Below are 15,253 nucleotides of genomic sequence, written 5' to 3' on the forward strand. Positions count from 1 at the left end.
AATGAAAATCCGGAAATCCTCTACTACAATGAAACTAAGCATTTCTGCCTAAGTCTACAATATTTAGTCATAGCTCATGTTTATTCCTTTTACGTTCTGAAACTGTTATACATGGCTTGTCATTGAATTACTTTCAATTAGTATTCCCTTGTTGAGTTTTGCCAGGAAGGCTACCCGATCTTTTGACCGACTAATATGGTATTAGGAGGCATTGGAGAGAGTACTATACTTCTTTTTATGACAATGTTCCCAAAGTCAAAGTTTTAACCAGATTCTCTTTGTCTGCCTTTCTGATTTCAAGGACTTTGGTAGAAGTTGATTCTTGTTTGTTTTTTTTTTTTTTTAATATTTACTTATTTTGAGAGAGAAAGAAAGTGTGAGCAGGGGAGGGGCAGAGAGAGAGAGGGGACAGAGAGAGAATCCTAAGCAGGCAGCACAGAGCCCACTCTGAGGCTTAAACTCATGAACCATGAGATCACAGCCTGAGCCAAAGTCAGACATTTAACCGAGCCACCTGGACACCCCAAAAGTTGATTCTATTTTAAAGTAATCTCTTCGTTATGTCTAACCACCAAGTATACCATTTTTCTTAGATTTTAGTTGGAGTAATTCTCTGTTACCCCAATTTCCTAGACATGATTAAGCAGAGTAGCTATTTATGTGGACTTGGAAGGAGTTTACCATTTATATTAAGGAAGAGTTGCTACTTTGTCTAGAAAAGATGAAGTGTGTGTATTGCACTTGAGATCTCCATAGGCTAGAATGAAGAGTACCCAAATGGATGGAAGTGTCAATAGTCATTCTCTTTCCAGGTATAGTTTATTCCTTCTATTTCTGCCTAGTTCACCCTTTCAGTGCCAAGGTGATAGAAGATTCCATGGGAATAGTTTCTGTACCTTGGTAACCAATGCAGTTGCTCTGGAAGCCAGTTTGCTGGTAACAGCATTGTGAAAGTCATGAACAAATAGCATTTTGCCTTTACCTGAATCCATATAATTGGTTTTAAAATTGGGGAGCTTCTGCCATCTTCAAGAATGAGCCTAAAGAAAAAGGAAAGTATTATATTAATGGTGTACTATGGTCACGTTGTTCCAATCTAGCCACTGAAGAGTACATTATAATAGTGGGGGTATTAATTCCTTTTGTCACATGGCGAAACAAAGATATAGTAATGAGGAGGATTCTGAATGGAAAATTCCATTTGAGTAAGTAAATTACTCTGCAAGCACTAACCCTTGAAGAAGCACCGAAAGCGTTAAAGCAAGAACAGAGAAAATTTAAAAATGTTTCTATGGTCATGTAGACAATTGCTTCAGAGTTTAATTATCCTCGCATTTGCCCTTTAACAGAGTGGGCCCCTCATTCAGGTGTCAGTTGGAACAACCAAGTAACAATTCCTCTGAAGCGTGGATTCAGATGACAGAGTGACCCATATCCTAGTAGTGATGTTGCTATTATAGGTCAGATCCAACCACAAAAATATACCCCAGTAGGGTATCCACAGGAAAATAAATCTAATAACTGTCCTCTTCTGTTCCAATGTTGTTCTCCTAGAAATAGTTGGATCTTTTTGACTTGGAAGGATCAATATTTTTTAGAAAATGCTCAACTTCCTATTGAGTAATTAATTTGCTGAATGGTTGGTTCAGAAAAATCTGGGGTTGCCATCTATATAGTTTTCACCTGAATGATGAGGAATAAACCAGAATAATTTTTGCCCTAGGTCCCAAACATGGAAAATAAAAAACAAAACCCAAAGACCACTGTTTGCACAATTCTTGACCAAGCATTGGAAAGTATGATATGAAATACTTATTAAACACCTTACAGATGCTTATTAACATTCTAATTAAAATTAACCTGATCTTCGTTCAATAAACTTGTGCCACCAAGAAATATGACATCTGTGGAATGTTTAAGCTCAGTAATTGGGTCGCAAAAATACTAAACAGAGACCTAAACTCACTTGGAAATGTTTACTTTTATTTAAAAACAGAATTCTCAAGTGCCTCTCTGCTTTGTGATTTCATCCAGGACAAGAACGAAAATACTGAAATGTGGCAGTATTTCTAACAGAATGAAAGCCAAGAAACACTGAAAACACAGTCTTGAGATTTCCGGTTTAATTTCCAGGACAAAGAGATTCATTGTCGGTTTATATCATCTCTGCTACATGGATACCTGGATCAACAAAAGCTGGTGACCTCTGTGGGGTCACCCAGTGCCCCATTTTGACTCTGATTTTGTACTACTCTTCACAGTCGTGAAGTGCTGGGATGAGGCCAGCCTTTCTTTACCACACTGGCTCCTAATCATTCCCAAAGGAAGAACTGGAAAATATTTGGGATTTTTCTTCTATACTTTCACATTAGTTTATTCTCAGAGCACTTATCATTTGTGTTTTGAGCCACATGTTGAGTAAAGATGGAAGAAGCATTTAACCACTTTTGTTCCCTAAAGAGCAATATCATATTTTTGTTAGTATAGTGCTTTGTTTTGTTTTGTTTTGCTTTGACACACAGCTTCTGTAAAAATTAAAGTCTTTCTCTTTGGACTTGGTACTCAATTCAAGGGAATAAAAACAAACACCAACTCATGACTTTTTCATGTTACAAATTTAATTGCTTTTCATGATCAATCTTTTTAGGATATAATTCAACTCATTGTCTTACACCTATTACATGTAGCAAAAATGTATCAATCTTGTAGATTTTGTGACCAAATTCATTAGTACTTTGAGTTTCACTTAGCACTATTTTTCACAAGTGCCATTTCCTTTCCTTGTAATCTTATTTTGTTAACATGTTCAAATGTGGGAATAAGATGAGAAAGCAGGATTTTGGGGTACCTGGGTGCCTTAGTCGGTTGAAGGTCTGACTTTGGCTCAGGTCGCGATCTTATGGTTCATGGGTTCAAGCCCTGCATTGGCTTCGGGTCTCTGATGTCAGGGGGGCGCCTGCTTAGGAAACTGTCCTCCCCTCTCTTTGCCCCTCCCCAACTTGCACGCAAGTGTGCTTTCTCTCTTTCTCAAAAATAAATAAACATAAAATAAGGGCAAGATTGTTAGCACCCAATTCTTTCACATCACCGTGTCGTATACAATTTCATGAAATAAGACAAAGAAGTAGACAAAGAACTAAAGGGAAACAGAGGTTATTAAATTTGATTAAAGGATGAAATTTGGTTCTCAGCTGTCCTGATTTGTTTTGAGCCAGAGTGCATTAAGCGGATGTTATTATTTATTTATTGCTGAATTTTGTGTATGGCTTTGTTCAGCCATATCAGTGTATCTTATGCTACTTTACTGTATCTTTCATATCCATTTCTTTTTTTACCTTCCCATAGCCACCACTCTATGGCAACTTTTAATACCTTACACTTTAGAAATCAGCCATAGCTTCCTGGCTGGAAAGGGCAAACTCAGGTGACTATCCACAAGAACAGTAGGATTAAGTTGGGAATAAATTGACCTGAGAGAGACTGGACTGAGCAGATAAAACTTTTGGAGTCAACTTACTGTTCATTAGGCTTCCATCTTGAACCACCACTGCTGAGTCACTCTATACCCATTGTCTTTTTACTACCTGCACTACTAGATTCCTCCAGTGACTCAGCTCCTGGTTTTATTCCAGTTTTATGTGTAGAACTGTTCTTTCATGTTCCACCATGACCTCTATCCCTGGTTTTTGCCCTCCATATATACTTCCCAGTCTCCTTCTGCTCTGCATCTACTTCAGACAACCAGCACTTTATAACATGGGACTTCAGGTTTCCCTAACAGTAAACAGTGAAAATTATGGAACAATTATGGCTTATCTTGATACTCAAGTATCAGTCACCAAGGGAATTGTTTTAGTGATTTGTCTTCTATGTACAATATTTGTTCTCTTTTTGGAGACACTCACCAATTACATTTTTATAAATGCAAATTGTTCTCTATTGGAAGGGAAGATGAATGGTATTAAAGAATGCTTTTTTAAAAAGTCTGGTGAATTATCAGAATGGATGAGAGGGTTTCTAGATAGATTAGAAGAATCTGTGAGGTTACATGATATGTTTTAGTGCAGTGGCTTTTTATGTTATGGTACAATTCATTTTAAAGAAGTAAAGTCAGCTCATAGCACGTCAATATTGCCATCCATTCTATGACCTTGCCTCCTTTATTTTTGTGTCTTCTGATTGATCACTGAAGGAAGCATGTTGTACGGTTTGTGGCATCTTGATCTTTGGGTCTTCGTCTTAATCTTTGGATCTTCCCTTTTCTGTGCTGGGTGTTCTACTCTGCTCTTAGTTTTATACTAATCTTTGCTCTTTTCTTCCGGTATCTTTTGATACCAAATAAACCACAGACATGTCAACTCTTTAGGCAAAAAATTGCCAGTTACCTTCCTTTGACTTTGTCCTTATTTATTTGGTCTGTAGTCCTCAACTTATCTCCCAATTTTGACCCATCTGCTGTTTTTAGACATGTCTGCTAATCTTGCTTTCCCCAGCACTGGTAACCTTTGTGGTTGAAACTGATTCCTCTGGCTCTTTTTATTTTATTATTATTATTTTTAAGAAATGTTTCTTTCTTTATTTTTGAGAGACAAAGAGCACAAGCAGGGGAGGGGCAGAGATAGAGAGGGAGACACAGAATCAGAAATAAGCTCCAGGCTCTGAGCCGTCAGCACAGGGCCTGACACGGGGCTCGAACTCATAAGCTGTGAGATCATGACCTGAGCTGTAGTTGGATGCTTACCCGACTGAGCCACCCAGGCACCCCGCTCTGGCTCTTTTTAATCTCAGTCACATGGGATAGGATTTCCTTTTGCCCTGTCCACAGCTTCTGAGATCCTAAAACTTGATAAGGTTTACTTTTCTGACCTGGAGAATCTTGATCTACTAATAAATGCCTTCTGACATGAAATGCTGATTACTCATCATTTCCGTCTCCAAATTCATCTTTACCCTTTTCTTCCCAGCTTTGTTTCTTGAAAGCCTGACCTCTTTATGGACCGTACCACCCAAGCTCTCTTGTCTTCCGGTTTCCATGTGGGTTCAGCAATGATGGAAATTAGAGATATGAGTTAGTGGAGTTTTATTCTCTCTGCTTCTCCTCACCTTGTTTGGGCAATGCCATCTTCCTTTACCTGTGGTTCCAGCTATTTTAATTAGGAGGCCCTGCTCTTACGGCTCCAGCCCTCACTGGCTAACATGATCTTCTTTTTATCTCATCTAGTATGGAGTAGGTAAAAGCCTTCCACTGAAGCTGGCCCTCGGATGTTTTACCATTCTTCACTGGTAGTCCTAATCTGGCCCACGCTTTTGTAAATAGTTACATCATTAAACGTTCTTCGATTAGTCCTTTGTACCATCTATTTCTTGCAGGATTTCTGCCTGATAGGTTTGAGAATAAGACACAAAGCATGTGCAATTGATGTTTATAGGTCTTTATACATGTGACTTCCCTTTGGGGGATGGTGATGTGAAGGTCACAATATGTCTTAGAGTTGTGTGTACACACATCTTAGGCAGATTGAAAAACAGGTATTGTGAAGAGAGGATTGCTTGAGGAACATGGACAGTTGGGATTTTCTCTTTGAGGGGATGAAATATTAGGATGGGTACCCTTGGATAGCCTTCTACTCTTCTGCTAAGTTAGTACTTTATAGAATAGGCACAGTAACAGGCAATAGAATAGGCATAGAGAAGGTTAGAGTAGAAGTTGAAGCATATGTGCATGAATCAGCCAGTCCACCCAGAGTGACGTTGGATTGCTTTTCTCCTTTGGGGGTAATTAATGTCTGCCATACTAAGTCAACTCATGAATTAAGTGTAAAACTGCATACCTGTGAGAATTGGCTTTCCCCTCTATTGAAGCAGAAAAAGACAAGTGGGCAAAGCTTGATTAGCATCTCAGATGGGGAATAGGTAAGAGGATTTTAGCTGAATAGAACTTTGAGTGTACAACAGCATCATTTCTGGTGGTGATTAGATTTTAGTGGCACTTACTTCATAAGCTGAGCAGGAAAAAGTACCTGTGGGCATGCATTTTGTGAAGAGTAATGACAAAGGATTCTGATACTTTCTGCAAGAACTGTGAGGCTATCAGAACAACAGGAGAAGTGGAACCAGTAAGAAGCTAATCATTCTGATGTGCACTCACTTTATGGGGGGCCTTCCTAGAAACATGGCAGTGTTGCCACATTCAAAGTTCAATTGAGGGTTACCAAATTATTGTCTTAATCCACTGGTCTATGGCCCTAACATGTCTCTGTACTTTTAAGGCCCATCAGACTGCAGGAAATTTGGGGTGTTTAATCACAGTGTAGAGACTCCACTATTTTTTCAAAAACGTTGAACTACACAGCCAAATTTAGCAGAGAGTTTGGGAATTATCTGGTAAATTACTTTATGCCAACAGCTAAATGGATTCATTCTGAACCCAAGATGATTTTTTTTTTTTTTTGGCTTATTCAGTCAATCCAAATTGGCTTTGTCTATGGTAGACAAAGTTAACAGATGATGGACTGTTAGACAAAGGACTATTACTAGCAGAATGAAGTGGAATCATATTTAGGGAAATCATGAAAATCTTGTTTCAGTTGGGATTAGAAAAGAAGAGTGAAGAACTACATATGTGTAACTTTTGGGGGGAGCACTAAGTGGTGAAATACTGACTGAAAGTTAGTGTTAAAAACAGTAGTTACATGTTCTAAAATTTTAGGTCACAGAAAAAATTAATAGCAATAAATATTCATCTTTTGACCTGTGTCAATTGACATGGGTGATGAAATGGACCCAATTCACCAGATTTCTGTTCCATATTAATTGGACAGGAGTGATTTAAGACAAGTCCCTCAGTCTTTGCCCTGAATTAAATCTCTACCCTTTATGTTTCTCCAGTTCTATCCTACTCAGTAAAGAACCACACAACCCACACTCATAGTGAACAAAGCTATTATTTAATGGAATCTTTCCACTGTGAAACCAAATTATTTTAATTGGCTTAAAATATTACTAAATACTGAAAGCCAAGTACGTGACCTCCGGCCCTGCTAGTGTTTAAGATATCATACTCTTCATTCTTTCTGGTGAAAGTCCCAGGCCCATTTCTGAAGAAGGGCCAAATGTAAATAAATTCATAGTGTTTAGATCAGGGTTTTGCCAATGTATATTATGTCTCATATGAGCCTTTATTATATAACTTTCTTCTTTGGGTTTTACAGAGTTCTTGTTTGTTGACATTCAGGGTGTGTCTAGAAAGTATATTTTTGATTTATCCTACTCACCTAGGCAGAGTGCCCTGGACATTAGAAGATCTGGTTTATACTTCATGGTTTATTTTTTGTGGTTGTATATTTCCTACATTTTGTTCATGTGCCCTTGGACTTAGGAAAAGCTTGACAGCTCATTTTTATAAATCAATAAATAAGTAAGTAATACATCATGGATCAAAGGCCACAGCAGCAGCACCGTAGAGAGAATTATATTGTCCTAGGCACTTATGTACTTATAATGATGATATCCTTGGACCCAAGGCCTAATACATTTTTCGTTAGAACTATTAGATTCCATACAAGATCAACAATTACAAACACTCTAGTGGAGATAATTAAAATTCAACAGGCTTCTTTTACAGGCTTCAGAGTTTAGTATTCTCACATCCTCCTCTTTGGCCTGACTTCTTTCTGTATTTCAGAATTCCCTTGTTTGATTTCCAAAAACTACTCTGTTAATACCTCTTAAACCCAGAGGCATAATTGAAGAAGAATGAAACTTGGAATTCTCAAATCTTTAATGAGCCTCCTAGGGGCAGGTCTAGCTTAGGAATTCCATCTAAGAGCAAGCATGCCTATCAGTCTTCATGCTCCAGGTCAAACTTTAGAACCTCTAGTCTGAGAAGGGATTTTATCTTTTGTAATATCCACCAGGTTTCCTTTGGGAAGAAAAGAGCAAGCTTGAGAGGGGTAATCCTCAGAAGCTGTAATCTAGAATGTACCCTATGCATATGGGGATATTCATCTGCCTTATTGAGCACTGTCTCCCAGCTCTCAATAAAGTGCCTGGCATAGAGGAGGACTCAAACATTCTTTGTTGAGTCCATGAATGAATAAATATAATTTTTGAAGGCAGGTAGAGAAACCAACAATTTAGTAGGTAGTCTTAAATCTTTAACTGATACCTATATTTCTAAACAAAACAAAGGATAGTTTATGAATAAAAGAAAATAAAATATGGGGAGATAGAAAACAAAGGAGAGACAATGTGGAAGGAAGGGAAGAAACAAAATTATAGCACTTTGTCCTGATAATATGATTGCATATTTGGGTATGATAGTATGCTTAGTTTTCTGTTAAATTGCCTTATTTTGGCTTTTTCTTTCTGTTTTGTTGTCAATAGCACTGGGAGGACTTAAGCAAAATCATGGTCATTGAAATTTTCCCTAAAAGCATCTTCATCCTTTTCATCATTTTATTCCCAAGAATTAGAATAGTAATGTCAACATCAATAAAAATAGCTCACATGCTTAGAAACCTTACTCTGTGCCAGACATGAGCCTAAGGGTGCTATGTGCATAATTGCACTAAATCCTTATGACTACCTTATAAAGTAAATGCCATGATTTCTTGAATTCTACAGATGAGGAGACTGAGATGAGGAGATTTAAAGGAGTTAAGTTCCTTTGCCCAAGGTCACACAGCATGTATGTAGTAGATTTGGACCTAGGTAGCCTTTCCCCACGCCTTATCTGGGTGTCCAGGGTCCTTAATGCATCCTCCTGGTACCTGCAACCCCATTACAGTGTTCACTCCAGCTATGAGGCCTCAGGGGGCCTACAGTGTATCTGCATGGGCTTTCCCAATCTTACACCCTTTAAAACTTATTTGTCTTAGGTGCTTCAGAGCCCTGCACTGAGAAATAAATCCTCGCTAATGGATTAAGAGCTGATAATGAGTTAATTTGTTGCCATTCCAAGGAGATTTATTTATATATTTAACAGATGCTCCTTGAAGATTGTGCTTTGCCCAAAGGAGTGACTTCAATACTGAGAAGTTCAGACAGTTGGTAGATCTTTGGGAGAGGGACACTAATTTGGTCTAGGCTGACTTTTCAGTGCCCTTCACATCACACTAAAAAAGCAGACGTCCTTTTAGCATATGCTCTAGGAAGATGTGATGAGAGAGTAAATGTTGCATGTTCCTTCATTATTTATAAGTAATTCTAGTCAGGCTCATTCATATGTATGTACTAATTTCCCCTTTTGGCTGTGAGAGCACCTAAGGAAGTTTTTCCTGTATCCTTTGGGGTGTCTTGGGAGATAGGGCAGTTTGACACTGGAGAAGAGAGAGTGCATTGCTTTTTTTTGATTGATATTTGTGCTGATGCAGCAAGCAAACAAACTTCTCTGTGGGTGTGTGCGTTCTGAATCAATTCAGAATTCCTATTTTAGTGGTATTGTTTGGTTGTGGCATATGTGTGTGGATGGAAAAAAGGAGAGAGAAGGTGAGAGAGGGAAGAGAGAGAAGAGACAGAAAAACTCTGGATTTAATTAGAATTGAGTTTACATCTGTGCCTTTCTCTGAGAACCCTCCCATATCCTAGCTGTGAGAACTTGGGTAAGCTAACTTACCTCTCTGGTACTCAATTAGGAGATCTTCTCAGTTTGGACATACTATAATTCTGTGATTCAATGATTCGAATATTTGCCATTTGTAAACCTTTATTTCAAGGACCTCACCAATTGTCTTAGGTTGAGTTCCCAAGAAGCTGACCTTAAGACAAACATTCCTATGCAAGTGATTTTTTAAGGAATTGTTGCAGGGAAGAACAGTAAATGGATGGGAAGGAAGACAGGAAAAGTAGGAAGCCAAGCAAAGATCCATCTTGGGCAGAGTCCTGCAGAATGTCTATCAGCCTTATCCACAAGGGAACTCTGTAGTGTTAGTTATGCTTTGGGGTTGTCATGGCATGAGCAAGGGAGCTGGGTTTTCTACCCCTGTCCCTTGTTAAGAGCCACCTTGTCTCCCCTGATCACCTTCTCCCCAGATCCCTGAACTTCTCATTTCTCCCAGGCATGCATGCAGTCAAAGGGACTCCAGCAGCCCAAGGACAGTTCTTTTAAAAAAGAGTGGGTGCTAGCTGTTAGAAGTGAAAGCATATTCAAGAGGGAATGGTGCACAAAAATGGTGGAAGAAGATCTGAGAAGAGCTGGATGGAGCACTGTTCATCTCCATTCTACCACACATTGTGAAAATGGGTAAGTTTGTGACATAGCTGTTACTGTCAACATTCAGTTTACATAGAGCGAAAGATGGTAAGTGAGACTTAGAAATTAACCACTCTCTTTTCAGGAGTCACCAGTGAGGCCAAAAGCCATTGTCAAACAAATCAATTCTTTTTTTCTTTTTCTTTTTTTTTTTTTATTGATAATGCATTTTCTTTCTTTTTTAATGTTTATTTATTTTAGAGAGAGAGGCAGAGAGAGAGAGAGAGAGAGAGAGAGAGAGAGAAGCAGAGAGTGGGGGACAGAGGATGTAAAGCAGGCTCCATGCTGACTGCAGTGAGCCCAAAGTGAGACTCAAACTCACAAATTGTGAGATCATGACCTGAGCCAAAGTTGGATGCTCAACCAACTGAGCCACCCAGGTGCCCCCAAATCAAACCAATTCTTATCCTTAGATATGATTGCTAGCAAAGTTTCAGGAGACATGGGAAAGGCACCAACTACATCTGCTGCAGTGGAGAACTTTGATTCCCTCCTAGGTTAGTATAACGTTTTTCATATAAGGCAGAGATAGCCTTAGGGCAAAAGGTGTCTGCTTTTTGTGCATGATGTCCTGAAGCTTATAAATGAGAATACTCTAAAAAGTAATCACGTGAAAGGTATAAACTAAAAGGTAACTAGGGGAATCTATGCATATTCAAATATTCTTAAAAGCCAAGCTATTTATGTTCAATTTTCAGGCAATGGTTTTATTCTCTTCTCAGACATACTTATTTTTTTTAATGAGTTACTCATTTCTTTCAAAACATCTACATACTTAAAATGTTTTCCTTATGAATCAATTTTTTATTTGACAGAAGCGAAGATACTTGTGCCCATAAAAAATGCCATGTGTTTTTGAAGTGTTAGAAAAAACAGCGCTTTGGCACTAAACAAAGCTGAGGCAGGAACGTAGGAGAGCAGCTGCAGAATGACAGAAAAAATGGAAGATAACGAGACATGTGAGAGAATGTATAATTTAATGTGGGGCTCGAAGCAAATGGCGGGAGGAGGAACATAAATGAGAAAACAGTTAAAAATAGTGACTAAAATGACTTTAAATCCAATAAAACATAAAATGAATCAATTAGTGCTTAAACGTTGGAGGAGGCATGATGCTGTGAAAGAATCTGGAAAAGGCTGACAGATTTTTAGTCTATGAATTTAAATTCATAGGACCAACAATTTCTCTGCCTAGAGAGATGTATCTGCTGTTTTTTCTTCTTATACTAGTTGACAAAATGACTTCCTTTCTTTTCCACTTTCTGAGATGTGAATCAATCTGTTATAAAAGCCTCGGTTTTTAGTTTTCTGAAAACATTCCACAAGATATATGGAAAAATGTGTTCAAGTTTTAGGAAATTCTTGGAACTCCTGCAAAACTGTGGATCACCCTGCATATGGATATTAGAGGTACTTCTTAGTTGTTGACCAGAGTTGGCTTATTGTGCTAGGTTGATGGAATTCTGGGGAATGATGGCAAGGAGCATGTGGCCCCTATGATGCCTGTTGACTTCTTAAATTCTTTTTTTAAAAAAAAGTTTATTTATTTATTTTGAGAGAGAGAGAGAGAGAATGAGAGAGAACGGGAGAGGGCAGAAAGAGAGAATCCCAAGCAGGCTCTGCATTGACAGCATAGAGTCTGATGTGGGGCTTGATTTCATAAACTGTGAGATCAGGACCTAAGTCGAAATCAAGAGTTGCACACTTAACTCACTGAGCCTTCCAAGCGCCTTTCTTCCTGATTTTTAATGATAATGTCCATGAGCCGATGTGTTAGATCCTGTGACAGTAATATCCAGAGTCTGTGCAGTAAGTGTGTATTCCATGGGAAATTATGGAAAGCTTTTAAGAACCTGAAAGCTTTTAAGAACATGCTGGCTATCTGTCTTCCTGGAATACTTTACCTGAGGCTTGTGTACATGGAAATAAAGGCCTGGATGATTTCTGGAAACCCTTCCTGTTTCTAGGAAAATTGTGTGTTCTTCATAGTAAGTACTCAGTGCTGGTTGGATACATGAAGGAATAAAATAATAGGAAAATGAGGTTCACAGCTTATGCCAACAAAATTACAAATTTTCACCTTAGAATTTGAGGACAATAAGAAATCTTTTATATTTAACTAAAGTCCAGGATAACAAACATCTGTGTCATACTTCGTTTTTTACATTTTCAAAATTCTAACTATTGATTCTTCTTATAATAGATGTGTACTTCTAATGGGTTAGTTTTCTAGTTTTTCTCCAGTTTTCCTCCAAATCAATAGTATGTGTAACAGTCAACTTAGCACTGAGGAAGCATGGAAGATAACATGTTTCTTTCTAAGAGCTTTGAAAATTTCCCCATTATCTTATTCATTATAAGAATATACTTTGTGGAGAAATCTGTATCAGAATTTTGTGACCCACTATGGTCTTCTACTCCTGTCCCTTTACATTAAGGTCATATTTCTTTTTTTTTAAAGTTTATGTATTTATACATTCTGAGACAGAGAGAGAGAGAGAGAGAGAGAGAGGGAATTAGCAGGGGAGGGGCAGAGAGAGAGAGAATCCCAAGAATACCCCAGGTTTGCAGTGGAGAGCCTGATGCAGGGCTCCCTCATGATCCTGAGATCATAGCCTGAGCTGAAATTAAGTGTCAGACACTTAACCGACTGAGCCACCCAGGCGTCCCTTAAGGTAGTATTTCTATAAATAAATACAAGTAAGTAAGTAAGTAAGTAAGTAAGTAAATAAATAAATAAATGGTTTATGAACCCACTGCCTCAGAATCATCTTGAATACTTGTAAAAATCCAGATTGCTGGACTCTAAACAAACCAATGAAATAGAATTCTAGGGCTTGGTATAAGAAATCTGCATTTTTCCAAGATCTCAAAGTAATTTTTGTGAAAAGTTGAGACTCACTGACTTAAAGCATAGAGGGTATCTCAAGTGAAACTGTGCAGGAGGCTTTGTCTTCAGAGATGTTGGCTACTCTTCCATATTCCTTCCCTGCCATCAGCACCTCTGGTTTTATGTTATTCCCCTAGATATATTTTACAATGAATTTATACTAATGTGTGTATGACTTGATTTGTTATTACCCATTCTAGATTATGTATTTAAAAAATAAGACTGCTGAATAGACACTTCTCTAAAGAAGACATCCAGATGGCCAACAGGCACATGAAAAGATGCTCAACGTCGCTCCTCATCAGGGAAATACAAATCAAAACCACACTCAGATATCACCTCACTCCAGTCAGAGTGGCCAAAATGAACAAATCAGGAGACTATAGATGCTGGAGAGGATGTGGAGAAACGGGAACCCTCTTGCACTGTTGGTGGGAATGCAAATTGGTGCAGCCACTCTGGAAAGCAGTGTGGAGGTTCCTCAGAAAATTAAAAATAGACCTACCCTATGACCCAGCAGTAGCACTGCTAGGAATTTACCCAAGGGATACAGGAGTACTGATGCATAGGGGCACTTGTACCCCAATGTTTATAGCAGCACTCTCAACAATAGCCAAATTATGGAAAGAGCCTAAATGTCCATCAACTGATGAATGGATAAAGAAATTGTGGTTTATATACACAATGGAGTACTACATGGCAATGAGAAAGAATGAAATATGGCCCTTTGTAGCAACATGGATGGAACTGGAGAGTGTGATGCTAAGTGAAATAAGCCATACAGAGAAAGACAGATACCATATGTTTTCACTCTTATGTGGGTCCTGAGAAACTTAACAGAAACCCATGGAGGAGGGGAAGGAAAAAAAAAAAAGAGGTTAGAGTGGGAGAGAGCTAAAGCATAAGAGACTGTTAAAAACTGAGAACAAACTGAGGGTTGATGGGGGGTGGGAGGGAGGGGAGGGTGGGTGATGGGTATTGAGGAGGGCACCTTTTGGGATGAGCACTGGGTGTTGTATGGAAACTAATTTGACAATAAATTTCATATATTGAAAAAAAACACCAATGTTCTCAAAGCCTACCCAGCAAAAAAAATAAATAAATAAATAAATAAATAAATAATTAGACTGCTGAGGATAGTAATCTAGTCCTAAAAATGACTGGCTCTCTATTGGTGGGTTTTTAGCCACTGTACCAAAGGAGTTATTTGGGGGGGATGGTAAACCTCCCCAGCAACCATCACATCACTAAGGCAACCTTTAACCATTCACCTACTCACCAGATGGCCCTTCTAAAGTCACTTAGTACCTGGGTGCAGGAGTCTGAATAGGGATGAGGCAAAGCCAACAGCAATCTTTTGTTTTTCACTGTTCCTTTAAAAGTATTTAATTAGGGAAAATTCTTTCCCTTTCCCAGATGAAAACTTGTGCAGTTGCAGGACATTCTGGTCCTTTAAAGTAAAAAAATGCAGTCTCAATGGAGTCATTCAGTGTCTAGTTTCATGTAATAATCAAAACTTTGAACTTGATTTAAAACTAAATCTTCCCTTTTCCCCAGCCAGGCTTTGCCTTGGGCTGTCTGCTCACAATGGCCTTTCTCCTTTTTTTCCGTGTTGCATTTCTTCTCCTCTCTTAGCTTGATAACTACTATTTCTTATCCTGCCAGGATTGAATTAAGGGGACACCGGATGGGTAGGAGGGACAGGAATGTTCTTATTGGGTTGGTACTATCTCAGGATGGTTTGACATTCTGAACTACAGAACACTTCAGTCAGTTCAGAAACTGTCACTGGGCATCTCTGATTGAATGTCTTATGAAATGGATGATACATTTTTCTCAAGTTGTTTTCTCCTTAGCCGATGATACTCTTCCCTCTCTCCTTTCCTTCCTGCTTTTTTTCCTCCTTCTATCTTCTCTTTTTCTGTTTTCTTTGTTGGATCACTCCACACAGATGTGCTTACCCCAAAGTGATCCTCTCAAGCAGTATTTTAAATGACTTCAAATAAAATCAAATGCTTTTTCCCTTTTGCATCAATACATGTGGCTCTTTTTCCTCAGCATGGCTCTTTCCTAATTTTCCAGGCAGATTACAGTATAGCTGCAGCCTCTCT

At 38.5% G+C, this 15,253-nt stretch overlaps 1 long non-coding RNA gene across 2 annotated transcripts in view; it reads left to right on the forward strand.

Annotated features, from left to right (window-relative positions):
- LOC122201781 overlaps positions 1–3,006 on the forward strand; it is a 111,297-nt gene extending 108,291 nt beyond the window's left edge. For both annotated transcript variants that reach the window (XR_006194335.1, XR_006194334.1), the window contains exon 3: positions 2,035–3,006. This is a non-coding gene — a long non-coding RNA (uncharacterized LOC122201781). The remainder of the gene's footprint in view (positions 1–2,034) is intronic.
- The last annotated feature ends 12,247 nt before the right edge of the window (positions 3,007–15,253 follow it).

Source organism: Panthera leo, chromosome A1 (genome assembly GCF_018350215.1).
Source record: "Panthera leo isolate Ple1 chromosome A1, P.leo_Ple1_pat1.1, whole genome shotgun sequence".
NCBI lineage: Eukaryota > Metazoa > Chordata > Mammalia > Carnivora > Felidae > Panthera > Panthera leo.